Source organism: Mus caroli, unplaced genomic scaffold, assembly GCF_978045245.1.
Source record: "Mus caroli unplaced genomic scaffold, Mus_caroli_1 scaffold_122, whole genome shotgun sequence".
Taxonomy (NCBI): Eukaryota; Metazoa; Chordata; class Mammalia; order Rodentia; family Muridae; genus Mus; species Mus caroli.
The window spans coordinates 120,911-131,922 of record NW_028227377.1 but is presented as its reverse complement, the minus strand read 5'-3'; positions in this window follow the sequence as shown (position 1 = coordinate 131,922).

Genomic DNA, 11,012 nt, shown 5'->3' with positions numbered 1-11,012 from the left:
TGAAAACTGCTACAGTGTACTTACCTATAATAAATGAATCTGAAGAAGGGGGAGGAGGGGGAGGGGGAAGGCAGCCAGTCAGTCCAAAGGTGCTGGTGTGCACTCTAGGTGCTTTATCAAAAAGCCTTTAGTTCTGCTCTCCCATTTGATTCCCAAAAAGCAGTCTTGGAACCCTGTGCAGAGATAGATAGAAATGGCAACCACAGCAAACAAGCTAGTTAGTGAGTGAGTGAGTGAGTGAGTGAGTGAGCAGAGCAAGAGAGCTGGCTGGCAAAACACACAAAGCCAAAAGAAATGTCTGTCAAGTTTGGCCCCACAAAACAAAGCAAGCTCACATACATTCCCTGAGACTCATCCCTGGCTACAGGGAGTGTGATGTCCCTGAGTATTTTTGGAAGAAAGAAAGAAAGAAAGAAAGAGAGAGAGAGAGAGAGAGAGAGAGAGAGAGAGAGAGAGAGAGAAAGAAAGAAAGAAAGAAAGAAAGAAAGAAAGAAAGAAAGAAAGAAAGAAAGAAGAAAGAGAGAAAGAAAGAAAGAAAATATTTTTAAAAATATTATTTGGAAAAATATTACTTGAAAAAATCATATTTCCAGGAAAAATATTCCTTGGAAATATGATTTCTTTAATCTGTGTACCCAAGACTAACACACACACACACACATGCACACAAACATGGAGCTACTAGTGGAATAGAACTTAACTGAATCCAGTGCAGAAGGTTGAGGATTCACTGAAAAGTCACCAGCAGCCTTGGCACACATGTTTTTTTTTTTTTGTTTTTTTTTTTTCTTTTTTTTTTTTGGTTTTTCGAGACAGGGTTTCTCTGTGTAGCCCTCGCTGTCCTGGAACTCACTCTGTAGACCAGGCTGGCCTCAAACTCAGAAATCCGCCTGCCTCTGCCTCCCGAGTGCTGGGATGGCACACATGTTTTTCTCTTGCTTTTTGTCTATTACTTCTTTATTATTTTTAGGATGTGGGGGTCTTTCAAGACAGTGTTTCTCTGTGTAGCCCTGGGTGTCTTGGAACTCACTCTGTAGACCAGGATGGCCTGGCATGCACAAATCTGCCAGCCTCTGCCTCCAATGTGGTAGGATTAAAGGTGTGCCCCAACACTGCCCGGAAGTCTATTACTTTTAAATGGCAGATGAGTCCATTCTTTTACATTTTTCTGTTTGTTTGTTAGCTGATTTGATTTTATGTTGTTTCCCTGGAGGTGTACAACCTACACAAGCTCAGGCATGGAAAATAAATAAGTAAAGATCTCTGAAACACAAATCTGGGGCTGGTACTAGCTGGCCATGGAATCCTATACACACACATGGAGTATTAATTTACAAGCAGGTACATACTTACCTGTGGGGGAGAGGGACATGAAAGAGTTTCCACAGCCTTTTTATTGGTGGTCTGGGTTAGGATTTCTTGTTTATTTGTTTGTTTGTTTGTTTGTGTGTTTGATTTTTTTTTTTTTTTTGAGACAGGTTTTCTCTGTGTAGCCTTGGCTGTCCTGGAACTCACTTTGTGGACCAGGCTGGACTTGAACTTAGAAATCTGCCTGCCTCTGCCTCCCAAGTGCTGGGATTAAAGGGGTGTTCCAGCACACCTGGCTTCCTTGTTTATTTCTAAAAATCCTTGGAAATATGATTTCTTTTTTTTTTTTTTTTGTTTTTGTTTTTGTTTTTCAAGACAGGGTTTCTCTGTATAGCCCTGGCTGTCCTGGAACTCACTTTGTAGACCAGGCAGGCCTCGAACTCAGAAATCCGCCTGCCTCTGCCTCCTGAGTGCTGGGATTAAAGGCGTGCGCCACCACACCCGGCTCGGAAATATGATTTCTTAATCTGTGTACCCAGGACTAACACACATACACACATGCACACAAACATGGAGTGAGAGAGAAAGATAAGGAGGAATGACATGAAGTTTAGGAAAAAGAGATATTAATGGATTAATATTACTTCTATACATAAATACACGTTTTTTTTAAAATATTTTTTATTATGTATTTTCCTCAATTACATTTCCAATGCTATCCCAAAAGTCCCCCATACCCTCCCCCCCTTGTTTTCTTAAAGAGAGAATTACGGTAGATCTGAGGCAATTGTGGACCACACCTTTAGCCTCAGGCAGATTTCTGCATTCAAGGTCACCCTGCCTTAAGGAGTGACTTCCAAGTCAGCCAGGGCTACACAATGAATCCCTATCTGAGATTTTTTTTTTTTTATTTTGAAACAGGGTTTCTCTGTGTAGTCCTGGAACTCACTTTGTGGACCTGGAATGACATGAATTTTAGGAAAAAGAGATATTAATGGATTAATATTACTTCTATACATACATACATATAATCATACATACACACATAATTTTTTCAAATAGAATTAGAGTAGACCTGAGGCAATTGTGGAACATACCTTTAACCTCATGTCAGCTAGGGCTACACAGAGAAACCGTATCTCAGTAAAAAGAAAAAAATAATAGAAAGAAAGAGAGAGAGAGAGAGAGAGAGAGAGAGAGAGAGAGAGAGATTTTCAAAAAAAAAAAAACTTAGTCTGGGCAGTGGTGCTTTTAATCCCAGCATTTGGGAAGCAGAGGCAGACAGATTAATATGTTCAAGGCCATCATGGTCTACAGAGTGAGTTCCAGGACAGCCAGGGTTACAGAGAGAAAGTGCATCATGAAAAAACAAAGCTATATTAAATAAATAAAATTTAAAAATTAAAAAATAGCCGGGACTGGTGGCACATACCTTTAATCCCAGCACTCCGGAGGCAGAGATGGGAAGATTTCTGGGTTCGAGGTCAGCCTAGTCTGCAAAGTGAGTTCCAGGACAGCCAGGGCTATACAGAGAAACCCTGTTTCGTAAAACAAAAAATAAAATAAAATTAAATTAAATTAAATTAAAATTACAATTACAATTAAAAAGAATTAGAAAAAAAGATTACAGAAATCAAACATAAACCACTAGATGGCATGTAACCACAATTACAGCAGAAATATTGCACACACACACACACACACACACAAACTCTGTCATAAAATCAAATGTGCCTTCATGATCAAAGTTCGATAGTCAATACTGCTAGAAGAATCATACGTCTGAAAATAAAAGCCAGAACCTTTTCTGCTTTTGTTTTCTTTTGCCCCAAGATAGGGTTTCTCTTGATGTAGCCCTGGCATCCCTGCCTGGAACTTGCTCTGTAGGCTTGGGTAGCCTCAAACTCACAGAGGTCCTCTCTGCCTGCTTCTGCCACCTACACATCCAGGCAGAAGCTAGAATCTTTTTTTTTTTTAACCTTCTTTTCTTTTATTTGTTTGTTTGTTATCATTACTATTAGTTTTCTTTTTTTTTTTGGTTTTTCGAGGCAGGGTTTCTCTGTGTAGCCTTGGCTGTCCTGGAACTCATTCTGTAGACCAGGCTGGCCTCGAACTCAGAAATCCGCCTGCCTCTGCCTCCCGAGTGCTGGGACTAAAGGCGTGCGCCACCACGCCCGGCATACTATTAGTTTTCAAAGTATGTGTGTGTGTATGTGCTCTATCTGCTGCCTAGATGACTGCATGACAGAAGAAGGCACCAGAACCTAGGTGAATCCACCATGCAGTTCCTGAAAATTAATTAAAAGAAAAAAAACAAAAAAAGGAAATTCAAATCACATAGCAAGTAGAAATCTGCACAGCTGTCAGAGTGTTATTTAAGGCTTACTGTAAATAATAAAAATTGTTATGTGTCTTTTATCCAAAAACAGAAGGGAGGTGGTGTGCCTGCATATGGAAGGTGACAAGTGGGTGGCAGCCCTCTTGTCCTCTGACTGACATCTATCCTCATAAAGATGGAGGTGGCTGACTGTCACGTGACCTAATGCTCAAGGTAGCTTTTGTGTCCAGCCTCTAGGTAGCCTAGTTTGCATGTGCAGAAAGGTGAGGAGGCTCCCTAAAGCAGCCAGAACCCTTGACCATCCACAGACAGCCTCATACTGTCTTTTGTTATACTTTTAAATGCCAGACTCTGAATTGGTCAGTCTAAATTCTTTTGGTTTAATTAAATTATAATTAAAATGCATAATAAATGAAAAATATAACCAGTCATTCTGAAACTCCTTTTGTGTAACTCAGACTGTAGAATAAGCTAGCTGCAAAGTTACAGTGATCCACCTCCCTCTGCCAGCACTGCCACAACCACTGCCTGTCAAAAGCAAAAATCATAAAAAGGAAGAGGGGAGAGGGAACAAAAATAAGAAGATAAGAATCGTAGCCGGTCATAGTGGTATACAACTTTCATGCCAGCATTTGAAAAGCAGAGGCAGGCTCTTACTGGATTGAGGCCTACAAAGTGTCTTCAAGACAGCCAGGGCTGCTTACACTAAGAAACTATGTATGAAAAGAATAAATTTAAGAAAGAAAAAAAAAAAGAAAAGAAAGAAAAAAAAAGAAAAGAAAGAAAGAAAGAAAGAAAGAAAGAAAGAAAGAAAGAAAGGAAGGAAGGAAGGAAGGAAAGAAGGAAGGAAGGAAGGAAGAAAGGGAGAGGGGGGAACAGAGAGAGGGAGCAGAAGAAAAAAAGAAAGAAAAAAAAGAAAAAGAGAAACAGGCAGACTTAGGAGGTAGTGTTACTTGATTGGAGATATCATTTCTCTGTGTATGCAGGCAGGCAGGCAGGCAGGCAGGCAGACAGCCATAGTTGTTTGCTTTAGTTTAGCTTGGTTTGGTTTTCAGGAAGTGTTGCCGAGGTCATACACAAGCACAGGCCCAAGAAATAAATAAATAAATAAATAAGAAACACACATCTGGGAGGGGGGGGGGGCTAGCTTGGCCATGGAGTCACACACACACACACACACACACACACACACACACACACACTAATAAAATCAGGACATCCAGTGTCTTGGCCATCAATAGTGTGACATTCATGTCTTAAATTGCAAACCAGAAAGTCAGTTGCCCACCTACAAGTCTCTTTCTTCCAAGTAAGATGTCAGTTCCCAGGGAGGCCTTGGGAACTTACACTTTACTCACTCACACCCTACTCAAAATAGAAGTCTGATTCTAAGTAGTCTGTGCACTGAATCGGTGGTTTGGGTGTCTCTCTTGTGTTGGGGCAGGGCGGGGGTTCCATCCCCAGTGCAGGTTCTAGGAGCAAATGCCAGAAAAGTATACACATGTGCGGGTGTAGGAAATGCTGCTGGGTGGTCAGTTTGAGTCCAAGCCTATTGCAGATAACTATAGAACAAAGGAAGCAGTTCGATTGGCTTCTATCTTGATTGGTTTCTGAGGACACATCCAAGGAGAATATGTAATCAATTCTGGCAGTAACAGCAGAATGGCAGGCTAGCCAGGTAAGAGGTTACCTAGCCCTTATCTAATCTGAAGTAGGCCTTCACATTCCATCTAGGCCTTACTCTTTTACCTATACCTTAACAGACAGCAGCTTTGCCCTCTGAGCCATCGCACAGGCATGTATAGATCAATGAATATCTTTCTCTGTATTCATTTATTTATGAGAGACAAAGTCTCTGTACATGGTGCAAAAACATACAAGACAGACTCAATAATTTCTGCAGGCATGTGATGGAGGTGGCATCCAAACTGTGTAAGCAGTTCCATGCCACGTAGTTATCATTATTTGTTTTATGTATGTATGTTTGTATGTGTGAGATTACTTAGTTAGTTTCGTATTTAATTGAACCAGGGTTATTTGGGGGGGGGGGAGGAAATTTTTTTCTATATATACAAGCAATTGTAATTTGTTATAGTGTCCCTCCCTTTTGTGAAGTTTGGATTGGGTTTTGCTTGGGATTGTTTGTTTGTTGGTTGGTTGGTTTTTCCAGACAGGGTTTCTCTGTGTAGCCCGGGCTGTACTGGAACTCACTCTGTAGACCAGGCTGGCCTCCAATTCAGAAATCTGCCTGCCTCTGCCTTCCAAGTGCTCCCAAAGGCATGTGCCACCACTGCTCTGCTGTACTATTTAAACAGCCCACCCCCCCCCAAAAAAAAAGAGCAACAGCAAAACTGCAAATGTTCCTTCCTTCTCTGCATATCCAATCCAACCACTCCCAGCTAACTTAGGTAATGTGCGTTTCTGTGCCAGTTGATTATATATATATATATATATATATATATATATATATATATATATATATATATATATATATAATACTGTGTGTGTGTGAAATACAATACAATAAAATAAAATTAAGATGCTCAATTTCTTCACAAGCTTTGTTTTATTTTATTTTTGAAGGTTTTATTTATTTTTTTATTTATATGAGTACACTGCAGCTGTCTTCCAACACACACCAGAAGTGTGCATCGGATTCCAAAGTCACCATGTGGTTCGTGGGAATTTAACTCAGGACCTCTGGAAGAACAGTCAACGCTCTTCAGACCTTCACACACGTTTTATTTTATTAAGCATTAAACATGAAGTAGAAATCATTTAGATATTGTCCAGATTGGCCTTACCAATTCCTAAATTGCTGGCAGGGTGAGGCTTCTAGTGAAAGTCTTCTAGTGAGCGGAGGCTTCCTCTTTCTGTTGGGGTGTGTTATCAACTCCATTACCATTTCCAAAGATCTCGGTGTGAGCCTATTGTTTGGTTCAGTGGGTTGCCAGAGCAAATGTGGACCTGAAAGGACAGTGAGTTCAGAGAATTCACACTGAAATCATCACTCAGGGACTTGAGGCAGAAAACTAGCCAGCCAGCCTCTGGATAGACATGGCTCAGCAGTTCAGAGAACCAGACCATCGCAAATAGTCCACAAACCTGCAGGGACGACTTGCAGATCCCTTCCCCCCACCCCACCCCTCCCCCAGCCCCACCCAAACATAGGGAGAGAAGGCAGTGAGGGGGAGGGGGAGGTGTTGTGAGAGAATTTAGATTGCTCGAACAAATAGCTGGAGACTTCAATCATTTACTTCTTTTATTGAGCGTATGGTGAAAGAGGGAAAATGGCTCAAAAGGGAGGGAGGGAGGGAGGGAGGGAGGGCAGACCGTCTTCCCATGCTGGGATCATTCATGCTTTAAGAAGGAATGCAGGAGGCTGGAGGCTCAGCGGTTAAGAGCCCTGACTGCTCTTCTGAAGATCATGAGTTCAAATCCCAGCAACCACATAGTGGTTCACAACCACCCACAATGAGATCTGGTGCCCTCTTCTGGTGTGTCTGAAAACTGCTACAGTGTACTTACCTATAATAAATGAATCTGAAGAAGGGGGAGGAGGGGGAGGGGGAAGGCAGCCAGTCAGTCCAAAGGTGCTGGTGTGCACTCTAGGTGCTTTATCAAAAAGCCTTTAGTTCTGCTCTCCCATTTGATTCCCAAAGGGCAGTCTTGGAACCCTGTGCAGAGATAGATAGAAATGGCAACCACAGCAAACAAGCTAGTTAGTGAGTGAGTGAGTGAGTGAGTGAGTGAGTGAGCAGAGCAAGAGAGCTGGCTGGCAAAACACACAAAGCCAAAAGAAATGTCTGTCAAGTTTGGCCCCACAAAACAAAGCAAGCTCACATACATTCCCTGAGACTCATCCCTGGCTACAGGGAGTGTGATGTCCCTGAGTATTTTTGGAAGAAAGAAAGAAAGAAAGAAAGAGAGAGAGAGAGAGAGAGAGAGAGAGAGAGAGAGAGAGAGAGAGAGAGAAAGAAAGAAAGAAAGAAAGAAAGAAAGAAAGAAGGTGGTGTCCTTCCTACATCCCCCTTGCATGAGCTAGAGGTTTCTTTTCCTCCTCCTCCTCCTCCTCTTCTTCCTCTTCTTCTTCTTCTTCTTCTTCTTCATTTTTAGTAGAGGCAGAGAGAGTAGAGAAGAGGAGCTAGAAGTTTATTAAGTTTACCTCACAAAACAGTCTGTGTTGATTGATGCCAGGATGAAGGAAGAGAGAAAGACAGAGAGACAGAGAGACAGATAGACAGACAGACAGACAGACAGACAGACAGAAAGAAAGACAGAAAGACAGAAAGACAGAACTAGGTTGGTGAGAGAAATGGCTCAGCAGGTAAAACAGTGATTTTCCAAAGGCCCTGAGTTCAACTACCAATCACCTGTAATGAGATCTGACACCCTCTTCTGGTACATCTTAAGTCAGCTACAGGGTACTTTAAATAAATAAATAAATAAATAAATAAATAAATGGAAGGAAGGAAGGAAGGAAGGAAGGAAGGAAGGAAGGAAGGAAGATATATATTGTCTCAGGGCAGTCCCAAAAACTCAGTCCTTTAAGCCTCTGGTAAACTCTGAAGGGGTAAGAGGTACAAATTCATCAGTCCTGCCTGCCTGCAGGTTGTGCCTTGCTTACTTCACTAAGACCCAAACTTTGTTTGATGTTTTTTGTTGTAGTTGTTGTTGTTGTTTTGGTTTGGTTTGGTTTGGTTTGGTTTGGGGTTTTTTTTTTCTTTTTTTTTTTTTTGCCTCTGCCTCCCAAGTGTTGGGATTAAAGGCATGAAGCACCACTGGTCGGAACAAGTAAGAAAGTAAGTAAGTAAGTAAGTACGTACATACATACATACATACATACATACATACATACACACATACATACATAAAGAGGGGACACACATGCCTAGAGGTTGTTGTTGTTTTACAGCTTTATTGTATAAAGGCAGAGGGAAAGAGAGAAGGTAGAAAGAGGGAGAGAGGCCACGTGGAGAGGAGGAAGGATGCCTAAGGTTTTAAGATGCTCAATTTCTCCACAAATTTTATTTGGAGAGCTGGCTCAGTGGTTAAGAGCACTGTCCTCTCTTCCAGAGGTCCTTCCTGAGTTCAATTTCCAACAATCATGTGGTGGCTAACAACCATCTGTCGTGGGATCCCATGTATTATTCTGGTGTGTGTCTGAAGACAGCTGCAGTGTAGTCGTATAAACAATGCCTGCATGCATGCATGCATGCATGCATGCGTACGTACATACATACATACATACATACATACATACATACATACATAATGTTTAAAAAAAAATAGAGCCAGGCAGTGGTGGGTGGGCACACACCTTTAATCTCAGCACTTGGGAGGCAGAGGCAGGCAGGCGGATTTCTGAGTTTGAGTTCAGCCTGGTCTACAGAGTGAGTTCCAGAACAGCCAGGGCTACACAGAGAAATCCTGTCTTGAAAAAAAGAAAAAGAAAAAAAACAAAACAAAACCAAAAACACCAAAACCAAAACCAAAATTTAGAAATAGCAAGCCATGTAAATACTGTCCAGAAGATTCTGTCCTTAGAAGTAGCAGAACAGGGCTGGGTGAGAATGAGTGAGTGAATGGGCCTTCCTCTTTCTGATAGGGTGTGTTATCAACTCCATTACCATTTCCAAAGGGCTACATTCCTCTGGAGCAACGTGGACCAGAAAACAAAGAGTTCAGAGAGAAAGACACAGATGTGCAGGTCCCTACCCCCACGAGGAGATGGCGGCTTGGGGTGGGGAGTAGGGGGAGGTGTAGAAGGGGAATTTAGGTAGCTTAGACAAATAAATAACTGGAAACGTCATTCATTCTTTTATTTATTTTATTTTACTTTATTTTATTTTATTGAGTGTATGGTGGAAGAGTGAAACTGGGTCAAAAGGGAGGGAGGGAGGGAGGGAGGGAGGGAGGGAGGGAGGGAGGGAGGGAGGGAGGGCAGTCTGCACGGGTACAAAGGGAAACCATGTCAAACCAAATGAAGTCAAGCAAGCAAGCAAAACAATTCATTGTACAAAGTCAAGCAAGCAAGCAAAACAATTCATTGTACATAGCCGAAGGAGAAAAAAAAAGTTAAAGATCACTTTGTTAGAACTTTTCTATATTTTAAGAAACATTAGGGCTGGTGAGATGGCTCAGCAGGTAAGAGCACCCGACAAATCCCAGCAACCACATGGTGGCTCACAACCATCCTTAACAAGATCTGACTCCCTCTTCTGGTGTGTCTGAAGACAGCCACAGTGTACTTACATGTAATAAATAAATAAATCTTAAAAAAAAAAAGAAAAAAAGAAACATTATACGGCTTGATATCCAAACTCTCTGGTCCACTAACATATCGCTCAGACAATGCTACCCAATGCAAAGCCTAGCCTGCATTGTGTGTGTGGGTTATGAAAAACAGAAAGGCAGGAGAAATTGGCTGACGGACCTCCTTATCTGAAAGAAAGAAAAGAGAAAGAGAAATGAAGCAATATAGATGTAGCCCAGTATTTTATTTTTTCCTCAGATTAAGAAAAGTAATCTTTACAAAAATCTAGCCATATCACTGTAACCTTCATCCATTCCGTTGAGATACCCGAGAGATACCTGACACCCCACAAACACCCAAATCGGAAACAAAAGAAACCTCCCAGACCAGCCAACTAATTGGTCCAACTAATTTCAAATGAATAAATGAAACCGGGCCAACTAGTTGATCTCATTATGTCTAATAATAATAATAGTAGTAGTAGTAGTAGTAGTAGTAGTAGTAGTAGTAATGCCAGGCAGTGGTGCAGCACACCTTTACTCCCAGCACTTGTGAGGCAGACAGAGGCAGGAGGATTTCTGAGTTTGATTGAGGCCAGGGTGGTCTACAGAGTGAGTTCCTGGGCAGCCAAGACTACACAGAGAAACACTGTCTCGGGGGAAAAAGAAAAAAGCAAGCAAGCAAGCAAGCAAGCAAGCAAGCAAGCAAGCAAACAAACAGCAGACAGACCACTATTTACAAGTTACCCATTTTTGGAATATATATGAAAAGAAAATCCTTTTTGCCAGCTGACTTACCAGTTTTGTTAAAGGAAGAAAACAGAAAAGTCAGATCATCAACCTAAGGATTTTAAGATGGGCTGGAGAGATGGCTTAGTGGTTAAGAGCACCGATTGCCCCCCTCCACACACACACACACAAAAATTAAAAACAAAGCCGGGCGTGGTGGCGCACGCCTTTAATCCCAGCACTCCGGAGGCAGAGGCAGGCGGATTTCTGAGTTCAAGGCCAGCCTGGTCTACAAAGTGAGGTCCAGGACAGCCAGGTCTATTAAAAAAAAAAAAATAAAGTGTGTGTGTGTCCCCGCATATATATATATATATATATATAT